Source organism: Mytilus californianus, unplaced genomic scaffold (assembly GCF_021869535.1).
Source record: "Mytilus californianus isolate M0D057914Y unplaced genomic scaffold, xbMytCali1.0.p SCAF_9, whole genome shotgun sequence".
Taxonomy (NCBI): domain Eukaryota; kingdom Metazoa; phylum Mollusca; class Bivalvia; order Mytilida; family Mytilidae; genus Mytilus; species Mytilus californianus.
Genome location: NW_026262745.1, coordinates 52,589,599 through 52,608,585, shown reverse-complemented (window position 1 = coordinate 52,608,585; position 18,987 = coordinate 52,589,599).

Sequence of the window (18,987 nt, the reverse complement as noted above, 5' to 3'; positions counted from 1 at the left end):
TTTGGAGTGTTAAAAATTCTTTAGATAAAATACATGCTTTTGATGGTCCTTCTAATTCTGTTAACTGTTATGATTTTTCTACTCTCTATACTACACTTCCACACAATCTTATCAAGAAAAAGTTTTCATATTTAATTAAATGGTCTTTTGAAAAAATCTCATTACAAATTTATTTGCTGTAACTCGTTTAAAGCCTTTTTCTGTAACGAAAAAGGAAAGTATACAAGATACACTTACTGGAAATGTGAAGATATGATTGAAGCTTTAAATTTTCTCCTGGACAACATATATGTACGTTTCGGCGATAAAGTGTATCGACAAGTAGTAGGTATTCCTATGGGCACTAACGGCGCCCCTTTAATAGCAGATTTATTCCTGTATTGCTATGAATCTCAGTTTATGACCAAACTCAGTAAAGACACGTCATTGTTACATTTGGTCGATACATTCAACAATACCTTCCGTTATCTAGATGATATTATTTCGTTAAATAATCCAGAGTTCTCTACATATACTACCGAAATTTACCCAATAGAACTTACTTTAACTAAATCTAACATAAACAGCAGTAGTTGTCCTTTTCTAGATTTGAACATTTCAATCTCTAAAGGAAAACTCCATACGAAAATTTACGACAAAAGAGACGACTTTTCATTCATTATTGTCAATTTTCTTTTTTTAGACGGCGATGTTCCTTTGGCTCCGTCATACGGTGTTTATATATCCCAACTCGTTCTTATGCCTGTGTGTGTAGTGATGTTATAGATTTTAACGAACGTAATCAATGCATCACTGGAAAATTATTAAGTCAGGGATTTCGTTACCATAAATTACGTAAATCTTTTACTAAATTCTTTCATAGATACAAAGATTTGATTAGTAAATTTGGCTGTACCTGTAGAAAACTGATTAAAAACGGAATTTCACAGCCTAAATTTTACGGTAATATTGTACTTAAAGCGCGGAAATCACTATGTGATCCGTGTAAACTCAACAAACCTTTATACAAACTTATTAGTGAAGGTTATCTTACCAATGTTGTAATTAGATCTTTGAATATAGTTTACATTGGCACTAATATCGATTTTGTCATCAGCAAATTAAAACATAACTAAATTTGTATTCTTTTCAAACGGGATGTATAAAGACAAACCCACGTTCATTTTGATCTATAAAGAGGTTAAACTCCTAACTATCCTACTGCCTGTCGATACATTTATTTTTGGCATTGCACAAGTCATGTCTTCTTTGACTGTCCATGACGTTAAAATACTAAATCCCTGGGATGTGTTTTAGTTGATTTTAGTCTCTGATGCATGATTTTTTATTATTAGTTGTTTTTGGCTTTTAACTAGCTGTCAGTAACTGCGAGTACTCTCAAATCGTACTTTTTTGTTTATTTGACCTGTTGATACTAATTTTAATGCTTTTTTGTTATTTAATGTTATTCAGGGTTATATCTGGTCTATATACCAGCTTTGATAAGTGTTTGGTATTACTATAAATTTTCACTTCGTACTATGAACATCAAAATTATTTATTTTGTAAAAATATTTCCAATCTCTATTTGAACTGTACACGTATACCTAACAACAAAATTATTTTCATTTACCTATGTTTAAAGTAATTGCAAATGGCTGATATTTTTGTTCGAGCTTATTGTTTTTCTTAAATTGTTTAACATTTCATAGCGGTATAACATGTTACTTTCATTATTCTTCCCTTAGTTTATTTATTTTGTATTTACATTGTATCATAGGTCAAATTTATTTGTTCAGTGTATGTTCACTGGTGTTAATATGTCCTTTGATTGAGTTAAGCTATTTCAGTTGATATTTTATAGTGTGTCTTTCTATGTTGTGATGTTACACTATTGTTTCAGAAAAAGGGTGAAGGTTTGGTACCATTAAAACGTTTAAACCCGCTGCATTTGTTTGCACCTGTCCTAAGTCAGGAATCTGATGTTCAGTAGTTGTCGTTTGTTGATGTGGTTAATAAGTGTTTCTCGTTTCTTGTTTTTTATATAGATTAGACCGTTGGTTTTCCCGTTTGAATGGTTTTACACTTGTAATTTTTGGGGCCCTTTATAGCTTGCTGTTCGGTGTGAGCCAAGGCTCCGTGTTGAAGACCGTACTGTGACCTATAATGGTTTACTTTTATAATTTTTGCCTTGGATGGAGAGTTGTCTCATTGGCACTCATACCACATCTTCTTATATCTAATAACGTCACTTCAGTGGTTTTATTTCATTGTTCAGGAGGTTTTTAACCATCACCAAATTTTGGTGTACGCTTTTGAATCTATTATATTATCCAGATTGCATTAGATTCTGAATTGTGATTATATATTGTATGATCTTTACAACTGACACACAAGTAGAGCAGTCAATTGTCCTTAACATTCAGCAGCTTTAATTATGTCATAGCTCCCCTCTGGTATCAAACAAACATATGACACACTGCAGTTTTTAAACCTATGGAAAGTTGAATAAAAAAAAAGAAGTTTACCGATTTCAAATTTATTATTTCATTTTAATAAAGAAACCGGTAGAAAATAGACATGACACTACCTTTTTCTAATACATGATTGTGTAACTTTATTCAATAATTATCGTGTCCGTTTGTATTAATTCCTATTAATTTAAGTTAAACCATTTCCGCCTTTTTTATAGCACTACAAATTGATGAACACTTCCTCATTCTGCAATTTGTTGAGGAAGCTTGCACAGCATGGGTTTCATGCAAACTTAATAGTTTTCCATTGGATCAGTCGCATTATATGTTCAGAAACATTTAAACCTTAAACCAGCCCATCAAATTATTTTGTGTATTCCATTTCTGTTCACAAAAGAAATCCTACGGAATCGCTTTTATTACGCTTTACGATTCATTAGAACATGCAGTGGTTGGAAAAGAAAGAACTAATGTTTCCTTTGGTAGTGAAAGATAAATTGAGTCAAAAAGGGATGCCTGAAGGCCCGAGAACACAGATATTCCTTAGTGCATTTCTTTTAGACAATAATTTCAAATTAAAAAAAAATCGCATCTGCTCCATCTCAAACAGATTTTTACAGTGTTGTGTACTACCTTTAAGACAAATTATATCAAAATTATAGAAAAGTCTATAGGCTCTAAATGAAAATTGGACAACTCTATGTTAAGGGGGTCTGTTATTCAGTTTGACAGCTTCAGACATACTCATTTTTGACCTATTCCAACTGGACCAAATCACTACTTTACATAAAAATTCATCACCCAAATTTTTTTAACATGTATTTTCATCCCCTTACTTAATATTTCATGCAGTTACACACTGTCCCCACTATGGAGTATATTTGTAGTCAACGAAAATCAAAAACCGATAATTGTGTCCTTGGACCTGATATAAATTGAGCCTGCAGTTTCGGAATAAATTCAGCGTGAGACCGAAAATATTGGAAACAATATAATATTTTGATTATCAAAATAAATAAGACATAAAAAAAATGCAACCTCCAAAGAAATTAGCCTGAGTGATCGAGTTGCAAATTACTACTGTTAGATTGTAATAAAGGATCTAAACTATGATATATAACTCTACACTCTCTCAAAGACGCGATCAAAAAGAAAAAAAAACATTTTAAAGCCATTATTTGAAATCTAGTCATATTGAATAACATTATTCAGATGTTAATGCTGTCAGATTTGAATTTGTACACATTTTGTTAGGATAACAACCTTTTATTTCTAAAATAAAAAATTCCAAAATATCCTCACTGAAATACTTTGCTACACTTTATCGTTTACATATTTGTAAAGATACGGATGTCAGTATATTATCTTTTTGGTATGACTAGTGTTCATATTTAATTTAATTGCCTTATATGAGATTGTAACATCTACTAAATACATCAATACAATTAACATCATTTTAAAAGGATTAAAGAATCTTACTTGTATTGTAATTCCAGAGGACAAATGACAAAAAGTCCCATGACATCAAAAAATGTGTTGACAAAAAGAATATTTTTGGTAAAAGATATGAATTAAAATATCTAAAATTTAAAAACAATTCGAAACTACAATATTAATAATCGACCCTTGTTTGCATAACAATACGGAATTAATGATTGATATCGTCTTGCATAAAAATATAAAGAATAAATAACTGAAATTTGTTTGCAATAATAATAAATTGTAATAAACATTTGATTGCATAGACAAATGAAACAAATAAAATCAAATAAATACATACTTGAACATTTTAAAGGTTTTCCGTATTTAGAGAGATGAAAATAGTTTACCATTCTCTCAAGTGGAAGAACATTTGTATTGTCAATTGTTTTTATCTTCCTTTCACGTATTTTGTAAAGAAAAAAGACACAGATTTTTATTTTGTGTACCCTCTGTTTCCATTTTCAGCGCTGTATCTAACAATGGACTGATCTACTTCCAGGAACAATTCTGTTGTGACAATTTTGAACGACATGAGGATGGAAAATGCCATGGTATAGACATTTATATATGTCAATATAAAAAAAACATAAATTAATTAATTCCTTTTTTAATTAAAAAATAACATGAACGGTACCAATTTGACTGCAGAAAATACAACGTGTTCCCATATATTTGTCTAAAGTAAGACTCAATGAATATATTCAATATTATACACGACCAACTTACATTTGTTTTCAAAGAAAATTATCGTGTATTTACATCAAATATTACGTTAAAGTGTAATGAAACGTATTAATCAACAATCAATAGCGCCATTGGAAAACAGTTTATATCTTATGATTATCTCGATCCTAATAACAAGGCTCTGATTTTTATAGACATTTTACAGGCAAATGGTGTAATACTTAGCGATAAGATATATCATACATTATCGATTTCTCGATTTATTCTTTTCCCCATGTGTTACAAATACTATTTAAATAAAAGAATATATCTCCCTCGTACATAGCTCTGATTCCTTATCCGTGTTGGCTTTACTTTAGTTCCTTTTTTGTTTTATTAGCTCTTCCACGTCTGTAATTTGTTTTGGACTCGTGCATCACTTAAGAGACATTAATTGTCGAATTGCGCATCTGGTGCAATAAAATTGATACTGTTATTATTATGATATCTTTAGAGTATCATAATTAGTTCATTTTTCACTTTTCGCGGGAAATAATCTGATATAAAGAAGACGAAACTGAAAAAAAAAATGTGTGAAATAATGGCTTGAATACATATGAACAAAAAACATAAAAGTCAATAAAACCATCCAGTTATACAAAAAATCAGAAACACATCTAGATCTAAAAACTTATAAGTGGTCCTCAACTGACAATTCTCTATAAGCATATCCAAATCTAGGATAAGCCCACGATACTTAATTCAATATGAATAAGAAAATGTGGTATGAGCGCCAATGAGACAACTCTCAATCCAAGTTACAAAGTATAAAAAGTTAACAATTATAGGTCAAAGTACGGCCTTTAACACGGAGCCTTAGCTCACACCGAACAGCAAGCTATAAAGGGCCCCAAAATGACTAGTGTAAAACAATTCAAACAGGAAAACCAACGGTCTAATCTATATAAAAAACGAGAAACTAGAAACACCTATGAACCACACAAACAAACGACAACCACTGAAAAACAGGCTCCTGACTTAGGACAGGTGCATAAAAATGCAGCGGGTTTAAAAGTTTTAACAGGGGCCAACCTTCACCCTAAACTGAGACAGTAGTGTAACATTACAACATAAAAAGACACACTATAAAATTAAATTAAAAAAAACTGAAATGGCTTAACTCGATCAAAAAACCATTTAAACAAAAACAAGTAAACATACACTGAACGAATAAGTCTATGACACAATATAAACATGATAAATACAATATTAAAACGTAGGTGCCTATATAACATAGACGTTATAGGTAGTAATAAAAAAGATGTAGGAAGAGTGTCAATAAAACATCACTTACCTGAGACAAAATGGCGTTAAATAAAACAACGTACACAGGTAAATTTAAATATAATAATTTTGTTGTTTTTTACAAGATTTATAAATTTGTAGTTCAGAGTACAAGTACAGAAGTGAAAATTTATCGTCATACTAAATACCGAAGGTGGTACATATTAAAAGTAGTGAGACGAGATATAACACAAATAAGTAAACATTGAATTACAGAAATGCATTAAAAATTGTGTCAACGGGTCAAATTAACACGAAAGTACGATTTGAGAGTACCCGCAGTTACTGAAAGCTAGTTGAAAGCCAAAAACACTTAACAATGAAAAATCATGCATCAGAGACTAAAATCATTAAAACACATCCCAGGGATTTAGTGTGTTAATGCAAGGACAGTCAAAGAATACATGACCTGTGCAATGCCAAAATAAAAGTATCGACAGGCAGTAGGATCGTTAGGATTTAACCTAATAATAAATATGTATCATGTTATATACAGATAAAGCAATCTCTAAAAAGAAAATTAACGTGGATATGTATTTATGCATCCCAAAAACCATTTGAAAAGAATACAAATTTAGTTATGTTTTAATTTGTTGATGACAAAATCGATGTTAGTGCAATGTAAACAATATTCAAAGATCGTATTACATTATTAATAAGATAACCATTACACATAAGTTTGTTTAAAGGTTCGATGAGTTTACACGGATCACATAGTGATTTCCGCGCTTTTAGTACAATATTACCGTAAAATGTAGGATGTGAAATACCGTTTTTAATAAGTTTTCTACAGGTACAGCCAAATTTACTTTGTATCTATGAAAGAATTTAGTAAATGTTTTAAGTAATTTATGGTAACAAAATCCCTGACTTAATAATTACCAGTGATGCATTGATTACGTTCGTTAAAATTTATGACATCACTATACACACGGGCATAACGAACGAGTTGGGATATATAAACACCGTATAATGGAGCCAAATGAACATCGCTGTCTAAAAAAGGAAAATTAACAATAGGGAATGAAAAAACATCTCTTTTGTCGTGAATTTTAGTATGGAGTTTACCTTTAGAAATTATATAGTTAATATGGACTAGTCGATAAAATGTGAATATCCAAATCTAGGATAAGCCCACGATATTTACTTCAATGACCATATACTATTTATATGGACTAGTCGATGAAATGTGCATATCCAAATCTAGGATAAGCCCACGATAGTTACTTCTATGACTGTATATAGTTTATATGGACTACAAGTCCCAGTATATATCTATTTTGAAAAACTGACAATCATTAGAAAAACGCAAATCGAAGTAATAACATATCTGTAAATACTGAAATCAACTTACATAGTTTAAGCACAAAGACGAATTATAAATACTGTCTAATTTACGTTAAATTAAAATAAAAAGACAAAATCAAACTTTTAAATCTATGGCACAAGTATGTTTAAAACACATATAACAGTATAGAGGACACAGTCGTTTAAATAGACGAACGATGGTTTATCTTTAAATTGTGGTAAGAATTGAACACTTCATGTTATCGTTTCGAACCATGTAGATTGAGAAAAGCAACAAAACAGCATTTTTGTTTTACCTCAGATGGATTTTTCTATTCTATTTTGGTCAATATTGGTCAAATAGCTCCTCACGTATTTAAGTACTGATACATTTTGACTTCCAATAATTTGAACTGAGTGTTCCTAATGCGCGCCGGACGAATCGACTAAATGTAAGAAGTTTGAAGCCCTAATGCCAAAATATCAGACCTAATTCACAATATAATGTCTTATGTACATCAAAAGAATGCTATTTGGTATAGATTTTCAATCCCTTTTTATTTTCGAATTATAGAGGCCACACGAAGTAGCTTTATTAACCCTTCTACTTTCTTAACTAGCACTGGGTCGATACAGCTGTTGGTGGACTGCTACTTCCCGAGGGTATCATCAACAGAGAAGTCAGTACCTTGGTTCTGACTTGATTTATAATATACTGTTTTTTTTTTATTTCTGAGTAGAAATATATAGAAATTAATAGTTAAGGTACCATATTCTTCAAGCAATGTTGACGTTAAATGGATTTTGTTATTCTCTTTTTGTCCCTGTAACTCATATAGCTCCTCCCATTTTCAAGAATTTAAAAGCCAGTTGCTTTCATTTTTGGGGTTTAAGTGTTCCTGATGAAGGTACAGTAAGAAAAGCATTTTGGACGCATCAAATTGAAAAATTGTGATTTTTCTTTTAATATATTAGTCTTCCAACGTTTGTTCTATTATTGTATTTGGAATTATTATATCATCTTCGTCGTTCAACTGAAATCCCAAAATTAGACAAGCAGATTTAACCTTTATATTTTGGTTGTTTCGTTTTCTATACATACGTATAAAATAAAGGACTTTATTTAAATAAAATAGTATACCAGTGGCCAGGAATAAACAACTCTAACTGTATACATTCAATGGGCAACCGGTATGTGGGCTAATTTGTCTAACATATTTCGTAGAAAGGATGATTTAAACAGATATTGTAATTTTGATCGATAAAAGTATTATCATTGATATCTTCATGGTAATGTTTCCCCGTGACTTTATTCTGTGTGTTTACTCAGGGCCGGAGGTTCACAGCGGATAAAACACCAATGCTATCACAAAAACGAACGTGAATATTTCAATAAAAAATATGTTCATTCAAAAGAAACTTTGCAATGTAGTTTAAATCAATGGATATCCTATAAAACTGGCAATTGATCAATAGCAAAAGTTTCCTTGATGGTAATGTCACCAGGTTGTTTGCGTTCCTGACAAGTATTTATTTCCTTTGTTTTATATAAATTAATTTTAATTGCAATCATATCGCATTATTAAATGGGTTAAACATGTATGCATTATATCTTCCGATTCGGAAATTTTAATAATCTATTAAAGAAAATTAATTACCTAATTTGCAAAAACTTCCTCATACGTACGTCTCTGGACAATGACCAATACACCGGAATAAATCGAAATCAATCTGAAGCTTTTTGTTACAATAAGTAGGCGAAATGTGTCCACAATCATCATTGGTGTATCTAGTTTTAAAAACGTGCCCGATGACCCACCTGCTTTCCAAGATGGCTGGCATGGCTAAAAAAGAACATGAGGGGGTAAAATACAAGTTGTGTCTATAATTTTGAAAACCGTTACACATAGAGAAAATATGAGAAGGCAAAAATGTTCAGAATTTTGAGCTCTACTATTGTTTATTGACGTCAAAACTGTCAGACGACTTCTTTTGGGAATTATTGCCCATAAATGACAAATTATAAATTTGAAGATCTACGAAGAAGTATGATGTTTGAAATCGTCAGTTGAGTTATTGCCCTTTGATGACGATTTTTACCATTTTTTTTACGTTTTTGCCTTATATCTTAAAAATTATAATAGATAGATAGATAGAAACTTAAATAAGCAAAACTGATTAGCAAGACAAGATCTGCATTTCAGACAATATGGAGGAAATTTTCCAACGGATCATTATTGGAGTTATTGCCCTTTAATGACGATTAATACCCTTTGTTTGGTTTTGTTTTGGCATTTTGCCTTATATGTGAAATAAATATAATAGATAAATTGAAACTTTACATAACAATAATGATCAGCAAAGCAAGATCCACAAACAAGTCAAATTTTGCCAATATAGTTAGTAGACTGTCAATCTGCATAGGAGTGATTTTCGTTAAATGAGGATTTTTTACCCTCTTTTGTTTTTCGAGCAAAAACTAAGGAACATAGAGAGAAACTAAACAGACAAAATGATCAGCAATACAAGATCAACCAAAAAGAAATTTTTGTCATGAATTCTATGTTGGAGAGATTCCTTTGTTGATTATGCACATAGACCTAGGTGAGCGACACTAGAGCCTCTAGTTACCAAATGTCAGTACTCATAATTTTAAACTAATAATAGTGTATGTAACATTAAATTGTTATTTATGAACTAAAATTGAAGACGACGATTTTTTTTGCATCCATCAACTGTTTTCTAATTAACAACAAATATAGTGCTAGCCAAATTATCGCGAACTTTTCCCATTCGAGATAAAAACAAAATATTCCGAACAAGGAAAATCTTCAAGAAATAAAAGAACATATAATTTAACTTATTTATGAAATGTTCATCTAATTGTTATGTGATAGCTGTATCAGAAGTATTTACCATATATAACTTATTAGTAAACTTCAAAGTTGACCTTTAGTTTGGCTATTATTTTTGGGTCTTTTTGGTCATAAAGCTGTTAAACTGTTTCGGTTCTTATACATCATTGGCTTTTCAAATATTCGGCTTTAAGCGTTCCTGCTGAAGGTAAATCCAGAAAAGTGCTTCGGCGCATGAAGTTGTTAAGTGTTGTTTTCATTTTCTTACACGTTAAAGTGACAGATTTTGATTGTTAAATACGAGGGAGATATTATTAGTTGTCTTGGTGTAAATCAATGATAATATGAATAACACATCTCTGAGAGGGTGATAGAGCTGGTTGTAAACCATCGCCTCGGTTGTCAATTTTTTCGGGTTAATTATCAGCTATAAAACCGTCTTTTGTTTTTAATAGATATAAGAAGATGTGGTATGAGTGCCAATGAGACAACTCTTCATCCAAGTCAAAATTTATAAAAGTATATATTGATTGACCTTACTTTGGTGTCTTTTGTAGTGATAAAATCAGTTTAGGGGATATGTTCTATTTAAATAAAGTCATGTTACGTACACAAGCTGTTGAAAATCAAACCATTGCTAGCCGAATCCTATAATAATGATATTTTCATAGATATACTATATAAAGCTAGTCTTCATACCAGGTCATGATACCTTAATCTATATTTGATTAAGGCCACGCATGACGAGACATACATGCATGAGCAGCAGGATATGTTAATTCTCGCGCGAGGTTACACTCCTTGTTGGGTTTGCATCTGCTTCTTTTCCCATAAAATAAAAGTAAAAATATTTCATATTTTCAAGATTTGAATAACGATCAAACAACAATATTCCATATGACTACTAATGTTAGACCAACAAGGCCAAGCAATGAACTACATAGTGGTATATGAACAACACCAAAATCCATAAAAGTAGATAAAAACAATAGTAAGACTATATTTGTGCTTGTCAATGTTAAATCTTTAAAATTAAAAAATCGAGCAAAGAGGTCAGAAAATTTATGACGACTAATGTGTACACACTAAGGAATCATGCATCATTGGTTCTGCTATTACTGCATGTTTAATGTCTCCGAGATCCATAGCCTGATATGAGATCAATGATAGACATGCCGTTGTCTCAGAAACTCCTCCTAAACAAGTGGGTGAAGTTTTCCCCTACAGCCTTTGTAAATCTACATATAAAGACAGGATACGTTGGTGGTAGGTTATTGCATCTGCAACTCATCTTGAATCTTGGGTTGATTTCAAAAATTGAAAAGATCGCGAAAATTGTGGAGTTGATCTTTAGAATTTTTATGAATCTACATCTGATTGCCATCGATGATTGAATGTACCTCATCATTCGACATTTCTCGTGTCAGTTTTTTTACCGTAGAAAGAATTGCAGTTATAACAACACTAAACTATTGACACAGAAATGTGTCTCACCTGTACGTAATTTGACAGTAAAATGCAATGTTCAAATTAATATAGCAATACTTTGAAATGTAAAAATACGCAAAATTTTCAAAGTCAATGAACCATGACTAGAGGTACAGTGCCATCTTATTTCCATAGAAATGAGATGTTACAATCTTTATACGGATGCATACCAGAACGCATTTACTGATCATAAGTAGCTCCTCTTAAACTGACTTAATCGTAAACTTAAACATGTACACTAAGCAAGAGTTTAAAGTTTAAAAAAAATTGTTGCCGCCCCCTACGGAAACAGTATGATTCTCATTTTTTTCGACAAAAATATATATCACGTTTATTATACACTCAAAAGAGAGGCAAAAGATACCAAAGGGACATTCAAACTCATAAGTGGAAAATAAACTGACAACGCCTTGGTTAAAAAAGAAAAAGACAAGCAGACAAACAACAGTAAAGAAAACATAACATAGAAAAACTAAAGACTGAGCAACACGAACCCCACCAAAAACTCGGGATGATCTCATGTGCACCAGAAGGGTAAGCAGATCCTGCTCCATATGTGGCACATATCGTGTTCTTCATGAAAGTACAAACCCTATGATAAGTCTAATGCGCTAGGTCACATTCGGAGAAAAGGGGACGGGATTGTGGTGACGACAATTGGAACATATCGGACGTCATCTGTGAAACAGATATTCCATAACGGTCAACCAACTCGTGATAGCATCCGTAAAATTTACGAAAGATTGATTTCAAGCTCACCATTTGGAACTCGTGGTTGAATAGCTTCCTTGTGAGCAGCAACCCTCTATCAAGGATATCATGATAGGAAATTCAAGCCCTGATTCCAATGAAAATTCAAATATACAAATTCGAGAAAAAACCGATTGTTTTATATTTTTATACTTTTTATACAAATTTGCAGGCTTCATTGACCAGAAGGTACTAACCTATATGTTTATGGCTGTAGCTGAAGCTCTTGTGGTGACTATAGGACTTTGTCTGTGTCTTATATGCGTTTGCTGGAAGCGACATTTGTCTTCAAAAAAGAACATCACTACTTCAAGTTCTGCTATTCCACTTACTAAGTTTCAGATGTCCAGGAAAATGTTTCAGATTCTCAAGGAACCAGCGGATACGGATATGAGTTAATTGATGAATCAAAACTTGAACGAGAGATACCAGTTATTCAACTCAATTTCGTTAGCGTTAAAAGTTCGAATGACGACATGTAAAGCAGATCTCATTTCCACGATTTGAACTATAAATTCTTTAAGCATGACATCAACATTATATTGTACATATTTACACTCCCAAAGAAACTAATTGAATAGTTGCGTTAGGCAAGATATCTATTTGTCTTTTAGAAGTAGGACAATATGTCGTTTTGATTTAGTATGTTTATGTTTGCCCGCTCATTAACGAATACTCGCTGCTTTTATCATTACACCATTCTCTTTTTTGTTTCCTTCTTTTTGTTCCACTATTATGTATTAGAAGGAATGAAACAGAATTTATTTTCATAATGAAATGTCGTTCTTTTTTTCAAAAATTGTTGTTTTTGGTTTATCACAGGTGAGTTACCAAAATCATTGAATGAATTAATTGATTCATTCATGGAATACTTGATTTCGCTGAATGCTGATTTCTTGTTCAAATAAACAATTACAAGAATTTGCATAACGTACAAATAAGTTGATTAATCCACATTTTAATTTAATACAAATTAAAGTTTTTGACGATATTGAAATAGCGATCTTATACATAAAAATTTCAAACCTAAAAGGTAATACAGCCTTGAAAATGTTAAATGCATTCGATATAATCAATTGAATTAAATAGCGAAAACGTAAATCGTAGTGTATCGTAAAAAAAATATGTATTGAATTAAAATGTTAATGAATTTATTCTCTACGCGATATATTTCAAAATTATCATAGACGGGGAATTTATTATTTGATTCAAGCAATGCAAGCGACATTCTTTACCAGCATTTTAACCAGCCTGATCATTCAATCCTTTCTATGCAAGTTCGCATCATCGAAAAAATATACCACAGGACTAACAATCCTCATCATGCAACGCCTCTCCGTAGACAAAAAGAAGACTACTGGATTCGACTATTGGGAACTGCGACACCATATGGTTGCAATGACAAAATTGATGGTTTAGATATTCTGTCTAGTCCTGTCTGTAGCTCGGTGAATGTGATGAATATTTTCAACTCAACTCCTCGACGTAGACGCAGTCATGGTCATCATCATTATACATCACCAACTCTTCATGATGTCTCAATTAATGACTTGCTGCCATTTATACAAAAGCCGTTAGGTATTCATCACATTCGCACGACGCTCTATTCATTACCCCTTTCAAAACTTCATTCTCTGTTCAATTTATGTTTGGAAACCACTGTTACAAACCCTCATTCAAACCAATACAAACTTACAGCTATCATTTCGGATATTGCAAGTCACAGACATTTCAAACCAGTTCGCATATTAAAAGATGAAAAAGAGAAAAGATCCTTTCTTAAACTTTCCTTTGCCAAACCTAAACTACATATTAAGTGTCCTTACAAACAACGGTATATTGCTGGGTCTTCCAAGTGCTCCACGAAACCTCTTTCTAAATTATTGACATCAATTTTATCAGCAATCAAAGCCGGGCTTCAAATTTATTGTGAAACTGCCTATTCCAGAGGTGGCGTGAATCAGATGTGGATACTAAAAAATTCCAAAGATCATTTAGAGTACATACAATCTAAGACTCTTTCATCTTGCAATAGTATTAAAACATTTGACTTTTCACACTTTACACAAGCATTCCCCATTCCAAACTAAAAGACAAATTGAAAGAGTTGGTATTGCTTTGTTTCATAAAAAAGAATGGCCAACGTAGATACAAGTATCTTGTCTAAGGGAGGGATAAATCCTACTTTGTAAAAAATCACTCTGATTCAAACAAAAAATTCTCTGAAACTGACATTATCAAGATGCTTGATTTCTTGTTTGACAACATATTCGTTTTATATTTTTCCTTTGCTATGACACTAAGAGGATGATACGAGGGGTTTTTGTGTTCAACACTATTATACGAAAGGCCGTTCCTGATGTGTTTTATACATTGATAACATTCGGGATTTCTTTTCAATTTAAACTATTCATAGCGACATCCTTCTAATCCAGATTCAAATGGGATAGGTCATAATATCTTTATATTCCTGATATGAATACATGTATATCAGTAATCGTAGTCTTCAAATATTTTTTTAAACAGTTCGTGGCATTCTATGGCTGACAATCTCTTGAATATTTTGCAGTTAAAAAAAAAAAGTAGAGTTATTAGTTTCCTGTTTGAATTGTTTTACACTAGTCATTTTGGGGCCCTGTATAGCTTGCTGTTCGGTATGAGCCAAGGTTCCGTGTTGAAGGCTGTACTTTGACCTATAATTGTTTACTTTTTATACATTGTGACTTCGATGGAGAGTTGTCTCATTGGCATTCATGCCACATCTTCTTATTTATATTTATTATGCATATTTAGTTCAACAAATCTGTGACGTAATGATTTTGTGATATTTGGCAATAATGACCTGAAGATGATTTTTACCGGACTTTTGAGAATGTAAAATTAACATAGTTTTATTGGAAAATATTCAATAAACAATATATAAACATAACTTTTTTTTCGAGAGCCCTGCAGGTTGTTCATAGTAAGTGTGAATGATAACGCGTTTTGATACTTATACTTGTATATCACGGCTTACGGGTCATCGAGCTTTGCAGTGAAAGTAACGTATAACGACTTGATGGTCGATAACATATGACGTCATCAATTTACATTAATTTTTGGATGAAGTTCTACTGAATATTAGAAAGGAAACACACCTATGAATTGAAAAGAGTCTGAGTTGTCAATTTCCACATTTACTATATGGGCTGAAATCTGACGCCCCACAGCCCTGGTAAGTTCTAAATCTCTGTTAAACGTCAGAGCAATCTAGGACTTACTCTTAACATGAAACGCATTTAATTCGATCCCGAAATATGATATTTACAGGACTATATCGAGCATAAACCTATCCAAATCAAAATATTAAATATTATTTAGATTTTCTATCGCTTTTTTTTTCGAAATCGTTGTTTTATTTCATATTTTGAAACAATGAAGCATTAAATTGCTAATTGATCATCAATGCAGTAATTCTAAGGCAAAAATGCATTTGAACTGTGCAGAATTATCAAGATTAAATCACATTAAGAACAAACAGAGTGTGCTTATGTCTTGTGTTAAGGATGTTTGTTGTCATACATCAAATGAATTTTTCAAGACAGTTGCATGTTAATTTTATTCAAACATATTATATTGTATTCTTGTCCGACACCCCTGTTATAATTTAACGCGACTAAGCACAAGGTAACAATCCAAAAGAAAGTTAAAGATAACTAAAACTACTACATGTACTAGGTTACGTAATAGGAAATGAAAAATCATCTCTTTTATTGTAAATTTTGGTATTAAACTTCCCGTTAAAGATATAGATATATCCAGGAAAGGGTAGTGTTCATTGTTAATATTAGCTTTATTTAAAGTCAGTTAAGCAGGATAAATCTCTTTAGTGTACATACTGAAGTCGTCATTATTGAGAGTCAATATATTATCCAAATATTTAAAAGTGTTATAAATTTTTTGTGTCAGATGTTGTTTCGATGGGTCTTTGCTGATTTTAGTCATAAATTGTAATTCATAACAATACAGAAACAGGTCCGCAATAAGTGGTGCAAAGTTAGTCCCCTTTGGAATTCCGATAACTTGACGATATACGGAATCTCCATAGCGAACAAAAATGTTATCTAGTAAAAATTCAAGTGCAGTGATCGTATCAAAGCAGGTCCAATTGACATAGTTCTTTTGTTTGTTGATTCTAAAAAATGACCTAAAAGAGTTTGAACATATATATTCGCACTCTGACTTTTTAAATGCCCAGTTAATTGGGTGTGTGAATTTTTCTTAATGAGATTATGAGGCAAAGTGGTATATAGGGTAGAAAAATCAAACTTTGAACAGATTCGAAATCACCAATATAAGCATGCAATTATCAAGTACTTCTAACGAATTTTTGACACTCCAAAAATAATTAATTCCACTATTTTCAAAGGCCTTATTTGAACAATTTATTACCAGGTTTTTTATTGTACCAAGTGTACTAGTAAGTAGAATAGACAGTTCAGTTGTGGAACAATGGCTTGAAGACGAAATAAATTTATATTTGTAAGGTGTTTTGTGATATTAGATAACGGTGTACCATTCTTCAAATCTCGTAAATCGATTAAGAAGATACAAAACAAAGTTCCCAACAACAACTTGGGATATATCTCATGACCTTCAAAAGGAGCGAGACATGGTACGTCGACATGGTAAACGATTCCTGCTATGAATTTATCCCCTCCCACCTCAGAATCTGGACACAATCAATATAAGTATAGATCGGACGACAATTCTTGTACAAGATCTAAGTAACAAAACATTACGCACGCTAGTAAAGTGAGACACAGCGTATCGGTCAAGCAATTCGTGATTAAGACCGTAAAACTTATGTTATGTCGATTTCGGTCGGTAGCAGGACATAATCAATATATCTGAAAGTGAAATTAACTTTACTAGATGCTTTTTCATTTTGTCTTTGAGAAAGTTGTATATGATTCTACTTCTTACAGTACAAAAACAAAATTGGACAGTAGAATAATACTGACTGTATGAAAAAATATCAATTCACCAAGTTCAACAAATAATTATGCTGTCTACCAAAAAGTCCAACATTATGATGATATCATCTTTGATGTATTTCTTTTTTAAAAATCAGTGTAGTTCTTCATAAATTAAGAATTGTTATGACCTAATCAATAAATTTGTATCTTCAATTCCAATTTTTGTAGGAAAAGCTCTGTTTATTGAGATTATTTAGTCGATCTTTCTATTGAGCATAGGGAATAAGAGAAAAGCGTAGAAAAATCAAAAGTTTTAATATTACTGCAAAATTGTAAGACTGTGATTGAATATTTTGGAGTAGATTTTTAGACTTCAAAAGAACCCACACAACTGATTCACATCGCAATATTTCTGAAGTCCACCTTTTACAGTAGAATAAATCTGGTAAGAATTTTTGAAAGATGTTTAGTCGAACAGCTTGACAATCCGGTAATGCATACTTATTTACTTATTTATGTAATTTTTGGTTATCCAGTAGAAAGACTTTTTTATGTTAATACAAATGGAGGGAAGGACAGATTTGTTATTTCCTAACATATACTCTACGTTGGTGGTAATGGGGTATATGTTGGAATCCAAGTTTTGCTGTGAATTCCAGATTCTTTAGTCAGACATTCTAAATTATATTGTTTGGTATATAAAAAAAATGTTGTTAAACCAATTGATGGAACAACAACATATTTGTCGTTAAAAGTGTACAAAGCACCCACAACCTCGGGCTTCTTTGTTCAATTTAGATAAAGCTTCTCTTTATGTGGCATAGTCCAAAACAACATTATTCAGGTACCTGAAGTTAATCTTCCTGTCGATATACTGGATAATTTGATAGTTCGGGTCTTTGGCTAACAACTTTGTAAGTTGTTCATTGTTTACGATTTCTAGGTCTCCAGTTATAAGTTGACCATTCGAACTTTATTTATCTAGGGACGATGGACAAGAGCAATCAAGAGGTTTGGGTTTTACATCTTTGATGGTAAAGGTCTCTTATGTCCTCTTGTGGTTGGAAATCTTCGATACAATCGTTTTGGTGTATAGGTTTATTAAATGGCATGTATAGTTTTATCTTTGAAGTGATAACTTAAAGGTATTGTTTTCTGTCCAGATTTGTTGGGTAAATATTGGTAATATTGATAATATAAAGATCCTTATGAGCGAGTCCTCTTAAAAACTACGTTTTTAATCATCTTTGGAAGTAGTTGTTATGGATTTTAATTACCCATGGTTAGCAATAACCATAATTGTTTAAACAAATATATACTAAGTATGATTTGTACTAGATAGGCAGTTTTTGAGTTTTCAATGACTTCCTAAAATTGTTCACGGTAGAATTCATTAGTTCTACTTAACAATCAAAATAAAAATTTTAGCAAAACAAAAACAACCTCGTTTTCATCAATAAAAAAGTAATCGTTAATATCAATTTCATTTTAAACAGTTTCCGGTACTTCAAAGAACAGTGCTTAAAATTGGTGATTTCTTCCTTAATTTGCAATCTGTTTTTAAAACTAGAACAAAATGAGTTTAATTAACAAATGTTTGCTAATTTTAATATCGGGATATTTCAATTGCTGCAGGTCAACCGGAGTTTGCAGCAAAGCAAAGAGGTAAAACTTCATTAAATTAACACATCTTAAAGATACCACCTG